General features: G+C 30.3%; 1 long non-coding RNA gene across 2 annotated transcripts; it reads right to left on the reverse strand.

Annotated features, from left to right (window-relative positions):
* Positions 1–6,320: 6,320 nt before the first annotated feature.
* Positions 6,321–14,914, reverse strand: LOC133818603 (uncharacterized). Of its 2 annotated transcripts, XR_009885966.1 has the most exons (3): positions 14,654–14,914; positions 14,148–14,570; positions 6,321–6,490 (listed from the first exon to the last, which is right to left on the reverse strand). It is a non-coding gene; the product is annotated as an uncharacterized LOC133818603 (long non-coding RNA). The 2 variants fall into 2 exon arrangements; XR_009885965.1 differs by lacking the exon at positions 6,321–6,490 and having other exon boundaries at positions 9,371–14,570.
* Positions 14,915–17,538: the final 2,624 nt, after the last annotated feature.

The raw sequence follows: 17,538 nt of genomic DNA on the forward strand, positions 1-17,538 counted from the left end.
TCAACGATGTTAGGTCGGAAAACACAAAGCTTAGTAAGAAAATAACTTAGAATGGACTTGAGGAAAAAGAAATGCAACACAACAATGGAGAAAAAACTAGATAAATGTGCAAATATACTGACATGGCACGTAGGTGACTAATTACATCAAGTTACCAACAAATAAAGTTTTTTTTTTTTTTTTGCATAGATTCTATTTTTGTGGGCATTAATTTCGAAATTGCCTTTTTTTTTTTGCCTTTAGGAATGGTGATTCCAACTAATAAGAGATAAGCTCTCTTTTTAAGTTTTGACTTAATTTCAAAATTTAAAAGTTAGGGCTTCCTAATAAATGCACAACCATTTCTTAAACTCTCTATTCTTCTTCTTCTTCTTCATTCAAAGTAAAAAAATAAACATAAAAAATAAGAATTTCACCCATGATTTTGTGAGCATGTAAATGAGAGAAAGAAGAAGAAGAAAAAAAAATTAGTGTGGGAAAAAAGATAGAGGGGGGGGGGGGGGGGGGGGGAGAAAACGCATGGGAGTATAGGGGAAGGGGATGAAGAACAAAAGAAGTAGATCCAAGGATTTAGGAGGAAGGGTTGGAAAGAAGAGACAATTTTTTTATGAGAACTCATTGTCTTCTAATCAGATCAGGTCCAAATTTCTTTTAGATCGCGCTCGTCGGTATAGATCTCCTATGAAAAGTTGGAGTCATCCTCTTCAATGATGGAAAGTAGAACTCGACATTATCTTCATAATGAGTCTTATTGTTCTTTTTGAAAGGTAATATCTTCATATCTATATATGTGTCTATGATTGAGATCTCATTTTATGTTTATGTTAGAACACTTGTATTATTATTTTTCTAAAATCTTTTTTCTTTTTCCTATTTAAAAAATAGGAATACGATAACCATGTATGTGTAGATGAGATAGACCGTGATATTCCTATCCCACCATAGAGTTTTGTCATATTTGATGAGGATGGTGATGCAATGACCATTAATATACCATCAGATGTAAACAAAGGGAACCTTCAAATTCCAGACCATGTAAAATGTGTATGTATTATTTTTATTATTATTTTTTTAAAAATTTTATATTAATTTATTTTTTAGAGGTTGGGGTGGCAAAAGTAAATGCTTTGCTCACAATGGTTGTTGGTTTGCAAAATATTTTAGTTACAATGATCCTTGAATCTAGAAATACACTAAATGGTTCAAATAATATTATTCATCAACTTCGTCATTGTCTGGTTGGTATATCTTAATTATTTTCATAATTTTACAGTGTGAAACTTTATCTGGTTGGTATATGTTTATCTTAATGATTTTTTTTATTTATTGTTTTGTACAGCAACTATGTGAATCATCTCAAAGATCTGAAGACCAAAATTAGGATATCATTGTTAGTAGTAATATAATCAATAATTAGGGAGATATGCAGTAGTAATTTGGTTCACTTTTGTATTTTTATATTGTTGATCGAAATAAGTTTGTTTAATTTCCAGTGTAGTATTTTAAATATTATTGGGTGCAAGTTTATATAAATTCGAATGTACTAATTGAAATTTATTTTTTTGCAATATTTTTCTAATTTCTTTAACTTATTAAATTTTAATTTCAAAATTATTATTTCAAAAATAGAAATATTTATATTTTTTTGAAAATACAATTTGGAATTTGAGTTTTTATTATTTAAATCTTATCTTGGAAATCACAACTAATTAATAATTTTTTATGTAGCCTAAAATAATGGATGACTAGTTGTTTTTCTAACAAAAAATGAACATCAAAACAAAAATAAGAAATAAAACTTTCCATATTACATTATAAAATACAATTTTTTTTTTTTTTAAAAACTTGGATTTTTTTTCCAAACTACTTTGATTATAGGTAAAATGAGTCAATACAACTCTTCATTTTTTTCCCAAAAAATATTATCTTAATTAATTTCATTTTTTCCATAAACTACAAAACAATGCAACTATTCAAATTTTCTATTATCAATAAATGAACATTTATTAATAAGATTACATCATAACCAATACCCAAAACAACTATTGATATTCTTTACCTTTAAAATATGGAATTGATTGAAACTTTTTTAAAAGCATTAATTTCGGCTAGCATGTGTTATTAAAAGGAATCGCAAATTAAATACTCATTGTATTCGAAAAAAAAAACTATTTTAATTTTTGAAAAGATGCATCTTTTTGTATTCTTTTGGGAAAATTAAATTAATAGAATAAAAACATTATAGTAAGACCTAATGAAACACATAGAAACATTAAATTTAAAAAAAAACACTTGAAGCATTTACAAATTGTCATTCTTCTTTCTCATATTCTTCTCCTTCTTCTTCAAATATTTCTCCCACACCTCGTTCTTTTTCCTCTCTGCATCAAAATACTTGGCCATTGATCCATGCAGAGTTTGCATCGCAAAGGCGCATCTTTTCATCTCTCGAACAAATTCATCCATGTTGTTCTTCAATTCAAGTAGACGACTGAAATATTCAACAAATTTTTGGAACATAATATCGAAATATATTCCGTTTGGATTGCACTCTAGTTGAGCATCAAGTGGATTCGCATCATTCTCATCATCGCTAAACACCTTAGTCTTGATATTCTTCAATAGAGACTCTAAGTCATTGTGAAACTTCTCAACCTTGATCTTCTTCAATGAAGAATCTACTTCATCATCTTTGGAATGAAAGGGTGAAGAGTTATCTTCATTCTTTGAATAGGTTGAATCTGATATGTTGATGATAGACATGGTAGTTGAATGTGTGTAAAACTTGATTTTAAAAGAAAATTATATAACACAATCGATTTAGGGTATATGATACTATATTTATAGTGTGTGTTATGAAAAAATAATGCAACATTTCACATTCTTAACGAAATATTGTGAATTCATTTAAAATAAATAATAAAATATTATAGAAAGAATATTTAATTAATACGTGGTAACTTCCCAATGTAATCACTAATCACGCACTCACATTAATTAAATATATTTTTTATATAAAATACACACATTAATTTCGTTCACCTATTTTTTAATAACAAATTTCACCAATTAAATGCATTTAAAAAACAAAAATAAATTCAAAAACCGAAAAAATAAATTACAATATTAAACTATGTCATTAAATACAAGAACCACACTTTCTTAATTTAATGAATAAATAATTAATACGTTGTTACTTCCCAAATGTAATCAATAACCATGTAGCCACATTTAATTTAATATTGTCTTTTTAAATCATTAATCCATTAATTTTGGAAACTATCCATTTTTATAATTTAATATTATATTTTTAATAAAAATTACCCATTAATTTCAGGCACTATAATTTTAATTAAAAATTAGACTAATTAAATGCATTTAAAAAAATAGATAATTGGGTTGAAAAACGAAATTAAAAATAAGAATAATAATTTAAGCCATTTAATACAACTACTACAATTTTTTAATTAAAAAAAATGAAATTAAATACAAATTTGATAAGGTAAAATTTTATAATTTTATGATTGGTAGATATTTAAAAATTTATTTAATTCTTATCATAAACTAAAAACATTTCGAGAATTTAATAAAGCAACCATAAATATAGTATTGATTTAATTTTATTAATAATTAAAAATATTTTGATAATAAAAAATGAAATTAAAATAAGAAAACCATAGATTGAAACTTTTTTTTTAAAAAAAAATTTGTTTCAAAATAATATATATATATATATATTTGTATATTAGGGACATTATATTTGCACCCCAATAATAATTGAATATATCTTATTAATTAAACAAAAAATTAATTTTAAAATCATTTCTAACACTTTTTCTCAATATTTTTTATTGACCATTCTTTAATTTTTTTTGTTAATTTCAAAAATTTTATTTTATATTATTTTCATCATTATTTTTTTTTTAAATTATGTATTTTTTATGAAAAAAGCCTCTTACTTTAACAAGTTTTTATATATTTCTTGTTTTAATTTTATTTTATTTAAATACTTAAAACACACATATTATTTATATATGTAGTATTTAAAATATAAAAAAGAAAAAAAAATTAGAAAAATGTAAGCTCAAGTTGAAAAAAAATATAATGCAGTGTATATTATTACATGTAGTATAGGTGATCTCGGTGACTAGTGTACGTTGTAATGACTCATCACGTAATAATTAGGTATGCTTAGAGCAATGTTATGTAGTAATATTTTTAAGGGATCGAATACCCTTTTAAATTTTCTACTCTATCTTACTCAGCACGATAACTATCTGAGACCCTAGCAGTAGTATTGGTTTACTAGGGTACGTTGGGACGATTCATTATGTCATAATTAGGTCTGCTTAGTGCAATGTTATCTAGTAATACTTTTCGTCATCGAATCCCCTTCTAATTTCAGTACTAAATCTTAGTGAAATGTTATCTAATAATATTTTTCTAGATCGGATTCCCTTCTAAATTCACTACTATGTCTTACTCTCTAGGACAATTATCTGAGACTCTAGCGATAGTATTTGTTGACTAAGGTACGTTCGAACGATTCATTTTGACATAATTAGTTATGTTTAGTGCAATGATTTCTAGAAATATTAGCTTGGGTCTGACTCCCCTTCTAAAGTCCTTATTGTATCAACTGAAAACCTATTGTACAACTATTTGAAACTCTTCGATACTATATTTCTTTTCTAGGTGAATAGGGATGAGACAAATTTTCCTTATGTCATGATTAGGTATGCTTGGTGCAATATTATTTAGTAATTAAGATCTTTAGTAATGTATGATTGGGATTGGATAACCTTCTAAAGTCACAACTTTGTAATACTCTATATGATAACTATTTGAGACTAGCGATAGTATTGGTAATCACAGTGACTAGGGTAAGTTGGAACAGTTTTCTAGATCGTAATTAGGTCTTCTTACTGTAATGTTATCTAGTAATATTTTTTCGGGATCGAACCCCCTTCTAAATTCACTATTATGTCTTACTCTCTAGGAAAACTATCTAAGACTCAAGCGGTAGTATTGGTTGACGAGGGTACGTTGGAACGATTCACTATGTCATAATTAGGTATGCTTAGTGCAATGTTATTTAGTAATATTAGATTGGGACTGGATACCCCTATAAAGTCTCTATTGTATCAACTTTAAACATATTATACAACTATCTGAGACTCTGCGATACTATTTGTTTTTTAGGTTAATACGGACATGAGAAATTTTCCTTATGTCATGATTAGGTATGCTTGGTGCAATGTTATTTAGAAATTAAGATCTGCATTGGATCGCCTTCTAAAGTCACAACTTTGTATTACTCTAGGATAAATATTTGGGTTACTAGCGGTAGTATTGGTTATCACGATGACTAGGGTAGGTAGGAACAGTTCTCTAGGTCATAATTATGTGTAATTAGTCCAATGTTATCTAGTAATATTTTTTCGATATCGAATACCCTTCTAAATTCACCACTATGCCTTACTCTCTAGGGCAACTATCTACGACTGTTGCGGTAGTATTGTTTGACTAGTGTACGTTGGAATGGTTCATTGTGTCATAATTAGGTATGCTTAGTGTAATTTTATCTAATAATATTAGCTCGGGACCATATCCCCATGTAAAGTCTCTATTGTATCAACTGAAAACCTATTATACAACTATTAGAGACTCTGCGATACTATTCGTTTTCTAGGTGAATAGGACATGAGAACTTTTCCTTATGTCATGATTAGGTATGCTTGGTGCCATGTTATTTAGTTTTTAAGATCTTTAGTAATATAAGATCGAGATTGGATCACCTTCTAAAGTCACAACATTGTCTTACTCTATAGGATAACTATTTTAGACTCTAGCGGTAGTATTGGTTATCACGATGACTAGGGTAGGTATGAGCGTTCTCTAGGTCATAATTAGCACAACACCAAAAATTATTTTAAGTAGGACCGAAATAGTATTATAAAATATATACCATAACACTTTTTGATGCGTTAAGGAAAACAATGTTATCATCGATTGGAGTACTTTATATAACACTTTTTCATACTTATAAAGAAGTATTATCGTATGGTCTATGATAAAACTATTGTTGTCTTATTTTAATAAATGGATAAGTGTTCCCTTATGTTATTTATAATAATTTATATAACACATTTAGCCACTTATAAAATAGTATTATAGTATTCCTTACTATAACACATTTTATGCACTGTATAAAATAATATGCATAACACTATTTTATACTTATATAGAGAAACATTTTACTAGCACAAAATTTGAAGAAAAAAAATTACCCTTAAAAAACCAAATAAACAAGATAATATAAAGAAATTATTATTAATTACTAGAACAGTTTTACAATGTTATAACTAATGGCTTACCAAATAATAATTCAACCAAATATAAAACTTAGGAGAAACAAATTCTTTAAATATGAAGATCTTAATTACAAATGATGTCTATTTTTTTCCTCCAAAATACAATCTCCCTATACCTACACATTGAAACAAAACACAAACAAAATCATTTAATCAATAACAAAACAAAACTACTCAATAGAACTTACAATATTTTAAACAAATGAACACATATACTTGAATTGCCAAAAAGAAAAGAATCTTAAGAAATACATGCATGACCAGTACTTAAAAGGCAGGTTTCAAACAAATATAACTGACTTAAACTTCTATTGTGTTTTTATTAGAATCAAAATATCCCAAATTTCCAATATATAATCAATTAATTTAACATATCATGTAAAACAAGAAGATGCAACATAAAAAGTTGAAATAGAGCCTTATTATTTTGGTCATCTTTAGCAAGTTGGATCATGTAGTAAAAATTATCATAACCTGATTCATCTCATCAACTCTCCAAGCACCTTTTTAGACGTGTGATCCATGTTTGTATCTTCATGTTGTAGTCTTTCATTCCACATGGGCATACTAATACAACTTACAACTTACAAGAAGTAGAAGCATGTATTTATACCAAAAGCCGACAAAAAGAAGACATGGACTTTGTAGGGTTTTGTTTCATAACTCCTAGACCATTAACAATAACATTGTTATCATTATTATCTCTAACATTATTTTCTTTTTTTCACCAACAATTGTTTTCAAGACTTCAAGATCATTAATAAACTAGTCCAAAATCATCAAAAAAAAAAAAAAACAAAGAAAAATAAAGCAAGAACGATAATTAAGTCACTAAATTTGTAACTAAAATCTTACCTGTAACGACCCCAAATTCGCTAATGAGGCTTAAGGGCCTTGATTAGTGTGCCAGGAGGGCATTATTGGATTAAATGTGATTTAAATGTATAATTGTATGATTGGAATGCTTGTATGATTATATTGATATTAATGTGATATATGTGAATATGGTAATTGTGAGAACAACATTATTATGTGGGTAGAACTGCAGAGCACGACTCGAGGCGATCGTAGAGCTAGATAGTGGAAAAGAAAGTCACAACGTGATTTAATAATTGACTTTGGATAAGTCAAGGGTATTTTAGGTATCGGGTAGCTATTTAGACTATTGGGTTATGAAAATAAATATATGGAGATATATTTGAGGTTAGGAAGTCTAAGCGGGAATATTGGGGGATTTCACCATTTTGCCCTCGGGGACGTTTCCGGCACCCCAAGCCTTGGGATTAACTTAGTGGGTAAGACAAAAGTTAGGAAGTCTTTAGAAAAAATATAAACCGACTTATTTCCTTCCTCACTTAGACTTCTCTCTCAAGGAACACTCAAGAAACATTCAAGAGGAAAAACAGAGGAAAATTCTTGAGAAATTGGATATGTAGATTGCTGGGAATTCAGAGGAATTCAGGGGTAATTTAAGGCTTAGCTCAGTAAACAATCCAGGACTAAATCAAGACTAAGGTAAGGGTTAGTCCATGTGTTTTCCTGAAGTTTAACTTTGTGTACCAAATGGTTATTGAGGTGCTGTCCAATTATTGATTAGGGTCGAATTGAGTTGGGAAACTTGGGAATCAGCTGGACTTTGGATAAAGGAAATGTTCTGTTAATAAGGTAAGCTTTACTCCATGAATTAGAGGTTTGAATTTGAGTTCTTGACTGGTTAGTTTTGGGTGTTTATGTTCTTGGGTTTTAGAAATTAAAAAGAGAATTCTAGTGTGTGTTGGGCTGGGTTTTCTGTGGAATTATGTTGTTTCAGTCATGCTAAAAGTGTTAGGAATGTTGGGTGTTGAAGTAGGGAGCTTAAGGGTGGTTTTGGCAAAGGTTTCAAGTCTAGAAATGGTGGGAATTCTGGGTTCGAAGGGAAGGCTGCGGCTCTGTTCTAGAGCGCTGCGGCCTTAGGATGAAGATGAGCCAAGGAGGCTTGGCCAGGGGTGGGAACCATTCCACCACCGTGCTTGGTGGGATTTGTTTTCCCGGAAGTTAGTTTTGTAACCGGAAACCCTAACTTGAGTATTAATGAGGCCCTATACTTTGCTTGTGACTAGGTGATAAAGGCTTAGGCTCGGGAACAGATCGTGCTTGAGGGGCGTTGCTCGTAATCCCAAAATCGTAAAGATTAAAGGTAAGAAAACTGCACTTGGTTGAATATACATGATGGGACTAAGGGTTCCCTATTATGAACGCTTGAAAAGATGGTATTATGCCATGCAAGCTATTTAGTGAACCAACGGCCCAAGGGTGCCTGGGGTTACACTAGCGCACAGGGCGCGGCTCGGCCACTGGTAGCCGAGGACAGCTTAATATGCACTGATCTCGGTTTAAGCGGGCCGAAGTCAGTGGGATAAACAGAGGGTACGGCCTAAGTTGTCGGCCCTGACTATTACGTGATATGAATGTTATAAGTGTTTGATTGGATCTTTGACTCTGAATACATGCTGAGTTTTATTGGTGTGGGTTATTTGATGAGAGTTCATGCTTAGTGAATTTTACTGTCTGATATTATCGATTGTGTTGCATTTCATGTTTTCTTGTTGGGCCTTGGCTCACGGGTGCTACGTGGTGCAGGTAAAGGCAAGGGCAAGCTTGACCAGCCTTGATTGGGAGAGCACTGCACGTGGAATGTACATGGCCGGCTGCACGTTAAAAAGTTGGACGCGTGACCCAGAAATTGTCCATTTTGCCTTAGTATGGCTAGCAGATGTTTGTGTTATTTTGGGAGTCTGTAATCCAACTTTTTAACACCATTTCGTTTGGGATCCCATGAATGTAACAACTTAATTATATTAAACGAAACTTTTGAGACCAAAACCTGTTTAACTCTAGCATATACATGTTTAGTTACACGTTTTCAAATTATTGACTTGATTAGCAAGTCTTGCACTTTTATAAATACACAGTGTAGCGGTCTTGGCTATTCAGGGCGTTACATTACCAAATGCTAATAACAAAATAGTAGCCACATGATACTTTATTGAACTAGAATCATATGTCACAAAACAATCAAACAAAATAAAAGAAAATGGAAAGAACATACATATGCTTCGACTGTAATATATATGCATAAGGACCTACTACAAGATAAAAGGAAACAAATATTAAATAAAGATTATAATGGAGACAAGACTCCTCAATTAAAGAAAAGGGAGACAAGACTCCTCAATTAAAGCATCGACGTAATTGTTTTTCATTCTTTTATTTGGGCATGGTCTAGGCCATTTATTTTAACATGCAACAATTGAAAGGAAAAAAAACTATATAAAATAAATTATTTATAAGTTACAATATCTTGGATGATGTAGGGCAAACCAAAATTTCAAAGAAAAATGGTGGCTTGTAACAAATCAATATTTTCATCTAACAACTTACACAAACTATCATATACTGAATGCCATTTCTGGAGCTGAATTTCTTTTCCTGTCAAAGCAAACATGCCTAGCTACCAACTTTATTCTCTTTTTTCTTTTTTTCTTTACTCAAGGTTTGCCCAACTAACTTGCATGATGAATTTATATATCAATGCACCCTTTTATCTCATTGCATAAAAAGGATTGTTAACAAAATTCAAAGATAAATTCTTACAAGGATAAATGCTCCATAATCATAATGAATGCAAGTTGACATGGTACCTTATTTTAGAAGAATTGAAGAAACAATATGGTCAAACATACATATATATTAAAAAATATTACCATGTAATTATGAAATATAAGCATGCCCAGAATTTTAAATGATAATCAATCCATTTTGGAAAAAATTTAAGTGCTCAAGGAATACATTGTTGTTGCTAAACCCTTACAATCAATAATTAGATTCATATAAAGCATTTATGAGTACGTGAGTCAGACAAAGAAGAAAACCAAATAAAATGCAAGACACACTTATAAAATTGTGAGTCATTTATAGCCAAGGATTAAGTCGAAATGATCATGAAAGACTACTGTACTAGTAAATCCTTAACAATTCAAAGTTAGAATTGTTTAGAAGACCAAGCTTTTCTATTACTAGTAACATGCATGAGAACTAGATTTACTAAGTGACCCATTAAAATGCACTAACAAAACACATAAAATATGAAAATCACTATATTCAAATGAAAGAGAACATAAAGAAAAAAAAACTTAATATAGTCTAACAAACAATATCAATTTAAAGTTTAATTATTGGTCTTTGATGTGCAATGTATAAAGTGAATTATTAAAGCATAATGATTTTATATATTTATATATAGTCTATTTTTAATAGTTAGATAATTTTATATTCTTGATGCTTATGCTCTAATCGAGTCCCAACAAACAATAAAGTCTCAACAAGTCACTTTTCTCAAAAAAGATAAACTAAAATTAAATCATACTGTAGAACAAAGCAAAACTGGGATTAAAAAATAATATTTCCTAGCCAGGGCCAGAGTTTAGCATGGATATACTTAACTAACACACACACCATAAAATGGCTCTTAATCTACTTAGCAAACCTTAGTGAAGTTTGACTCTTTTTTTATAAGAAAAAAAAGGCAAAAGAATCATATATGTACTAGTTCACTTCCAACTTCAATTATTATATGATTCATCTTCACATAAATAAGTCATGTATTATTGGTATACTAAAGACTAAAACAAGCTTCAAAGTTCACAAAATATAAAGTTCAATAGGAAAAGGCATAGTCATGAGTACAACTTCTAACATTCTATTTTCTATTTATTTCTAGGAAATGCACATGTGAAGAATATATATATATATATATATTTATATGAAAACATGAATGGCACAACTGAAAGCATACATTGAAGAGACAAGATTCATGCACCATTCCAATGAATCTTGTTCTTATTATAGGAGCTTTTTCGTATGAGCAACTGAAAGCATATATCTCAAATGCATTAGTCTCAAAATGCAAAATCAATACTGACTGAGAGATTATGCTTATTTGGACAAAGAAGAGTTATATATATAATACATATATAGAACCTAGAAAGACAGAACCTAAATAAAACATATAAACATATCTATTCAAATATTATTAATTATAAAGTCATTTTTTGGTCATTCTATTAGGCATTTTTTCAAACATCTTGAGTGTATAATGTAGCTTCCTGCGTTTTCGGGCACCCTTAAACGACTTGGGTTGAGAATTTTCTCCGAGTTAAGAATATTTTTATAAATAATATTATATTTGATTGGAAATTATTCCATGAGTTATTACTAGCCAAATTATGAATTTTGTGATTTAAAAGTCAAGATAAGACTTTCGGTCTTAGACCGACACGAAAATCCTAATAGAGTAAAAATCTCAAAAAATAAAATGAAAAACTATGGTAAATATATTTTGGGCATAAAATACTTTCATTAAAATTAAGGTTTGGTCAAAAATAATAAACCTAAGGGAAAATGGAAATTTTATTCCATGAATGGACGTTATGTTAAATTTTATTGTGTGATTAATTAAAATAAATGTGAGAGATATTTAATTTAATTATTATGTGTTAAGTTATGTGTTTAAAACTTAATAAGAGTGAAAAAATGTTATAGAAAGTCAAATTGAATTTTTCTTCTTGGGGAATATTTATTAAACTTTATATAAAAAAATTAAAAAATATGATCACATATATAATATATGTGGTGGCTGGCCATGTGAAGGATTTAATAGGGTTGACCAAATTTTTTTTTGGTTTCATAAAACCGTACGATTTTCCCGATCTAAATAAAGCAGGTTTTACATGAAGAAGATTTTTCTCAGCATGTTCTATTCGATACGGGTAAGAGATTTTAGTTTAATCCCAATTTAAATATAAGGGTTAAGGCATCAAGTGGATGGTAAAAAAAAATACTCAAGTGTTCAGATATTTTCTTAAGTTGATATGCTCTTCTAACCTTCTCCAACCGACCCCACTCTCTCTCACTTTCACTATCATCTTTTCGAAAACTCTCTCTAGTTTTCTCTCCATCTTCAACCTCAAGAACACTAAGGAGGCTTGGAAGCATTTAAGCTTTGGTCTAGGAAGGGTTTTTCCTAATGTAAAGTTTCAATTAACTAGACTTTTGTAAAGCTTTTACCATAGATTTTTAACTAGCTAATTATCTATGTTGTTGGAGGAAGTTGTTTAAGGTTTTGAAAGGTTTTTGAAGGAGCCAAAGCTAATAGGAAGATCCAAACCTTAAGCAAGAACAACAAAGAGGTAATAAGTTTACTTTTTATGGTTGTTATTGTATGGTTTTTAGTTTTAAGCATTATTTCGTATAGTTAATGCTTAAAGTATCTTATTGGTGATGTGATAAGGTTATGGTAGTTGTTTTATAATTTTTATGATGCTTGTGTGTTGACTTTTGAAAATAGGGACCAAAACCCCCAAGGGTTTTGTTAGAAACCTTAAAACAAAATACATGTTTTGAGTTTTGACCTCCAAAGGGGTCAAGCCTCCATTGTATATTGATTTTTTTAAAATTTAATTTTACTGTAATGTTTTTGAGATTGATTACATAAAATTGAGTTTTTTAAACACTAAAAAATGTTTAAAAATGAGTGAGTTATGCTATTTCAAAGTTTAGGTAAAAATCTATTTTTTCGTATTCTTAATTTCGAGACCAAGTTTGGACAGCCACTGTATAGGGATAATGAACCCAGTTTTTTCTAAAATTTGGTGGACATATTATTGGCATCACCTAGTATTCCACTGTAAAATTTGGTAAGAAAATAATGAATGGTTTGAAAGTTATTAAGTGTCAAAGTTTGGAAAAAATAAGGACTTGAAAATAATATCATTTTTACCTCATTGTTGGAAAATAATTTCACCAATAAAAAATGCTCCTTTTGACCTAAGATTTTACAAAGACCTAAATGGCATACCACAAATAAAATTGGAAAATTTTGGTAACAATTGGGTACGTAAATTTTATGTTATGACCTAACAAAGTATGTAGTTAAAAATATGAAAAATATGATTTTTACACTTAGTGTAAAAATGAAATTTTAGAACTTAAGGTAAAATGTAAAATTTTACTTATTGCAAGATAAAAACTTGGTTAATAAACAACCTAACACATATTAGTTTCAAAATTATTATTTTCAAAATATGGTCATCAATGCCATTATTTCGTCCAATATGGTGTGTTTTCAATATATACATTTTAACTTTAATTTCTACAGGTCATTCAAGACTGTATATTCATAAATATATATATATATATTCAACTCCTCTCTGTCAAGCATATATATATATGTAAAATAGGACCCTACTTTAAATCTTTTCGTATACATATTACCTAACAAAAAAGTATTCATTCAAATTATTGTTATATAATTAATATTATCTTTCCTTTATAATCTTAGTCTCTACAAATCTATTTCTTAGTCGAAAAGTAGCAGAAATTAATGATATGTAGAATTATATCAACGACTTTATGATAAGATGACTCACTAGCTTATTTAATTAAGATGATCAACAATATTTGTTATATAGGCTGGTTAGTATACATGTGTAACAAGTAGTGATTGACCCTTTGATGAATTGAAAGATCAATGAATGATTCCACTTGTCCCACTTAAAATTAATGTTTATCTATGTAATTGAAACTATCCACACACCTACAAAAAAAAATATTATTAAACTAATATAGATATTTTTTATATGAATGTGAAGGAAATCACAATAACACCCCCAAGACAGAACAAGAATAACAACGCATGAAAGAAATAATAGGAAAAAATCAAACACCCAAACCCACCTTTGTGTCCCAACTCATGCATTTTGTAGGCTCTATCTCTTCCTCATCCTTCACACTTGCCTCATGCGTGTCAGACCCAGCTCAAGACTGCCTCAGAGGACCTAGCTGCTTACTTTGGACTTCATGAGTTTCAAAACCTCAAATAAAAAACTAGAAATGAAAATAAATCAATATGAGATAAATAAGTAGAATAAATACATTAAGTAGTTGGACAACCATGTGAGAAGAAAGATCCAGTTAGTGGTTGGAGATGATGAAGAAAGATGTCTCTGACTCCCTCCATTGAGCATCTCCTTCACAAACACTATGATTTCATCAACTAGAACCCGCTCGTTCACAAACTCAACAAGCTCTTTCGATGATCTTTGGTACAAGTTCTCTCCTTCAATGATGATAATCCCAAAATCTATAGACCTTCTACATCTTCAAAAAAGAGAGAGAAAGAATCAAACAAAGGTGAGAAGAAAATATAGAAAAATAAAAACTATAAAACAAAATGGGCTCACCCACAACTTAACGTCATCGATGAGAATGAAAGAGACTCTTTAAAGGAGGTGGACAAGAGGCTCCCTATAGTCGTCGAGGCTAGCAAAAGATTCACGTCCAACAGAGGTGGTGGCTTTAAAAATTCAGTCTTGTTTCAATCCTGGGTTTGCAAAAATACAGAGGGAGAACGAAGGAAAAGGGAGAGAAAAAGGAATAAAAAAGGCTAAAGAGGAAAGAAAAAAGAAAGAGTAATATAAGACAAAATTTCACTTGTCGCTGCTTTTTTTTTTTCATTTGCCGAGTTTAAGTTTGATTTTCTTACCTTTCCCCCATTACTTTATTCTATTATAATACTTTTTCAATAATCTTATAATTAAGTGATGTGGAAAGAGGATTTTTTTGTAGTGTAGGTCTACTTAGTGCAATGTTATCTAGTAATATTTTTTTCGGATCGAATCCCCTTTTAAATTCACTACAATGCCTTACTCTCTAGGGCAACTATCTGAGACGGTTGCGGTAGTATTGTTTGACTAGTGTACGTTGGAATGGTTTATTATATCATAATTAGGTATGCTTAGTGCAATGTTATCTAGTAATATTAGCTTTGGACCGGATCCCCTTGAAAAGTCTATATTGTATTAACTAAAAACCTATTATACAACAATCCAAGACTCTGCGATACTATTTTTTTTCTCGGTAAATAGGGACATGAGAACTTTTTTTTTAAGTCATCATTAGGTATGCATGGTGAAATGTTATTTATTATATTAAGATCTTTTTTAATATACAATCGGGATTAGATCACCTTCTAAACTCACAACTCTGTATTACTTTTTGAGACTCTAGAGGTAGCAATGGTTATCACGATGACTAAGGTAGGTTGGAATGGTTCTCGAGGTCATAATTAGGCTTTCTTAGTGCAATGCTATCAGGTAATATTTTTTAGAGATCGGATGCCCTTCTAAATTCAATACCATGTCTTACTATCTAGGGCAACAATCAAAGACTGTTGCAGTAGTATTGTTTGACTGGTGTATGTTGGAACAGTTCATTATGTCATAATTAGGTATGCTTAGTGCAATGTCATTTAGTAATATTAACTCGAGATCGGATCCCCATATATAGTTTCTATTGTATCAACTAAAAACTGATTATACAACAATCCGAGACTCTACGATACTATTTGTTTTCTAGGAGAATAGGGACATGAGAACTTTTCCATATGTAATGATTAGGTATGCTTGGTGCAATATTATCAAGTAATTAATATCTTTAGCAATATACGATTGGGACTGGATCACATTCTAAAGTCACAACTCTGTATTGCTCTACATGATAACTATTTGAGACTCTAGCGGCAGTATAGCTTATCACAGTGACTAGGGTAGGATGGAACAATTCTCGAGGCCATAATTTGGTTTTCTTAGTGCAATGTTATCATGTAATATTTTTTCGGGATCGGATTCCCTTCAAAATTCAATAATATGCCTTACTATCTAATGCAAGTTTCTGAGACTGTTGCGGTAGTACTGTTTGACTGGTGTACGTTGGAACAGTTCATTATGTCATAATTAGGTATGCTTAGTGCAATTTCATCTAGTAATATTAGCTCGGGACCAGATCCCCATGTAAAGTCTTTATTGTATCAACTGAAAACATATTATACGACTATTAGAGACTCTGTGATACTATTCATTTTCTAGATGAATACGGACATGAGAACTTTTCCTTATGTAATGATTAGGTGTGCTTGGTGCAATATTATTTAGTAATTAATAGCTTTAGTAATATACGATTGGGATTGGATCACTATCTAAAACCAGAACTCTATATTGCTCTATAGGATAACTATTTCAGACTCTAACGACAGTATAGGTTATCACGGTGACTAGGGTAGGATGGAACAATTCTCGAGGTCATAATTAAGTTTTCTTAGTGAATTGTTATCAAGTAATATTTTTTGGGGATCGGATGCCCTTCTATATTCAATACAATGCCTTACTATCTAGGGCAACTATCTGAGATTGTTACGGTAGTATTGTTTGACCGGTGTACGTTGAACGTTTCATTACGTCATTATTATAAAATCTTAGTGAAATGTTATCTAGTAATATTATCTTAGGACCGGATCCCCTTGTAAAGTCTCTATTTTATGAACTGAAAACCTATTATACAACTGTCTGAGACAATGCATTACTATTTATTTTCTAGGAGAATACAGACAAGAGAAATTTTCCTTATGTCATGATTAGGTATGTTTGGTGCAATGTTATTTAGTAATTAAGATCTTTAGTAATATATGATCGGGATTGGATCACCTTCTAAAGTCAGAACATAGTATTAGTCTATAGGATAACTATTTTAGACTCTAGAGGTAGTATTGGTTATCACAGTGACTAGAGTAGGTAGGAGCGGTTCTCTAGGACATAATTATGTCTACTTAGTGCAATGTTATCTAGAATTAGTCTTTCGGGATCGAATCCCCTTCTAAATTTACTACTATGCTTTAATCTTTAGGGCAACTATCTGAGATGGTTGCGGTAGTATTGTTTGAGTAGTGTACATTGGAACAGTTCATTATGTAATAATTAGGTATGCTTAGTGCAAAGTTGTCTAGTGAAATTAGCTTGAGACCAGATCCCCTTGTAAAGTATCTATTGTATCAACTAAAAAACTATTATACAACTATCTGAGACTCTGCGATACAATTTTTTTATCTTTATGTAGGGACATGAGAACTTGTTTTTATGTCGTGATTAGGTATGCTTGGTGCAATGTTATTTAGTATATTAAGATCTTTTGCAATATACTACTAGGATTGGATCACCTTCTAAATTCATAACTCTGTATTACTCTATAGGATAACTATTTGAGACTCAAGCGGTAGTATTGACTTTCACAGTGA

Source organism: Humulus lupulus, chromosome 2 (assembly GCF_963169125.1).
Source record: "Humulus lupulus chromosome 2, drHumLupu1.1, whole genome shotgun sequence".
Taxonomy (NCBI): Eukaryota; Viridiplantae; Streptophyta; class Magnoliopsida; order Rosales; family Cannabaceae; genus Humulus; species Humulus lupulus.